The sequence below is a fragment of the Macadamia integrifolia genome, chromosome 2 (assembly GCF_013358625.1).
Source record: "Macadamia integrifolia cultivar HAES 741 chromosome 2, SCU_Mint_v3, whole genome shotgun sequence".
Taxonomy (NCBI): Eukaryota; Viridiplantae; Streptophyta; class Magnoliopsida; order Proteales; family Proteaceae; genus Macadamia; species Macadamia integrifolia.
In genome coordinates this window covers 26,190,329-26,192,169 of record NC_056558.1, presented here as the reverse complement: position 1 = coordinate 26,192,169, position 1,841 = coordinate 26,190,329, and the positions used below count along the sequence as shown (strand labels likewise).

Here is a 1,841-nt window from a genome sequence, read left to right as displayed (position 1 = left end):
CCTTGATAAGTCATATTGTCATACTTGGGATTGTCATGACTCTTTGGTTTCCGAAAATGCTCCTCTTTCTTCTTCTACAATCAGTATAATGACATGGTGCTTGGCATACCTTGTGTCAAAAACAAAGGCCATCCATCATCAAGCCACTGAGCCACATGTGTGAGGTCTTACTAGAATGCTTTTTGAAGTTCTTTCTTTTCTCCTTCCTCCTGAGACCCTTCGATTCTTATTTGGGAGTAGGTCTACTTAAATAAATAGTTGTTCTATAAACCGCTATGGCTGTTGCAATACCGACGAGAATGAATTAGGTCCGTTTAAGAGTCCAGGGATGTGTACAACAATTATAGTCATTAACTAAGTACAACAAAAAATAGACATGAGTTTAAATGAGAAGGACAGGCGCACTGTCTGCATGCAGCAAGCTAGTTGGCGACACCAGTGGGGCGTGGGACGAGGCATCATACAGGAGGAGCAAGCTTGCAGTACGTGGGCAATTTGCCCAACCTTTTTCCCTATGTTTACACATGCTAAGGTTTGATGTTGTGCCAAAAATTTGCTAGTACGACTAAATGCAATTGATCCAGAGAAACAAACCAGTCCTTGTCATGCAAGAACAAAAGGAATTCCTGCTCCTAACTGCGGAGTTTCTCCCAGGATAATTTAGATGATAATCCATACCGATATTGGAATTCAATGGAAAAATATTTATGTTATTAAATTGAAATTAAATCAGCAAATGAAGGACATGTGCAGATAAAGAAAACTGTTTTCCTATATAAAACTCACAAAAATTACAAATGAGGAAAATGGCATGTATTAATAAAGTACAGACCCCTTAAACAAACAAGCCATATATTATCACGTGTTAAGGAATAAATTACAAATGAAATCTTCCACTAAATTTTTTACAATCTTGGGAGAAACCAGGGGTAGATGCAGAAACCAACAAAAAGAAGTCTCTGCTACTTCACACAATCTTTTCGAGAGGAGAGCTCCTGTTTCCCAGATGAAGAATTAATTGACATAATTGGCTCCTCAGTTCACACACAATACTCCATTCCAAAACCAACAACCTTCTTCTTTTCTTAGTTTCTAACATCAAATCAAGAACAGCCAATGTAGCATAAAAAATCTGAAAGGAAACAATGAAAAATATCTCATTAGAGCCAGACATGCTCAGACAGAATCAACCTTGAAAGTGGACTCCAGACATAGCAAATTCAAATAAAAAATTAGAATTTGAACTTGTGACCAACACCCCACAACCCCCACCAAAAAAAAAAAAAGTCCTAAAACCAGTTTAAATATGAAGTACAGAATGTTTTATATGGGATTAAACTGTTAAAGAGAACAGCATGCAACAGCAATCTGAGGAGAGCTTCTTACAGTTATGGTAAGAAAATAATTAAACTCTTAAGGGCCATGAAATGCTCCTATTCTAGATGTCAATACAAGCTGGAAGAGGATTCCTACTGAACCTGGATTAAAGTGAGTATCTGGAACTACCTTCCATCTAATGAGCTGGTGATACCAATAATAAAACATATTTTTCGGAAGTATTAAACCATGTAATTTTTTGGTGTTAATGTGAAAATAATGGATGCTTTTTTACCTAAAAATAACTTTTGAACCTTGATGATGGTGAGTTCAGATCAATTTGAAAGCTCCCTGCAGTGCTGGATGCTGTGTTTTTTCAGCCAATATGCAACTGTAGATGCATTAACCCAAATACACCTTGTCAGGGCATATCTTCACAGTGATTAGTTCCCCAAGGAGCTCCCAGCTGAAACTTCAACAGAAAATCCAGATAGGCCAGTGTAGCCACCTCCCCACACCCCCCC

At 37.8% G+C, this 1,841-nt stretch overlaps 1 protein-coding gene across 4 annotated transcripts in view; it reads right to left on the bottom strand.

The window, feature by feature from the left end:
* Positions 1-754: 754 nt before the first annotated feature.
* Positions 755-1,841, bottom strand: part of LOC122068096 (protein PHOX1-like) — a 12,617-nt gene continuing 11,530 nt past the window's right edge. For 3 of the 4 annotated variants that reach the window (XM_042631942.1, XM_042631960.1, XM_042631948.1), the window contains one exon: positions 755-1,132. The gene's annotated coding sequence lies outside the window, so the exon portion shown is untranslated. Of the gene's footprint in view, positions 1,133-1,612; positions 1,709-1,841 lie in introns of all 4 variants that reach the window. The other variant, XM_042631953.1, reaches the window with a different exon arrangement.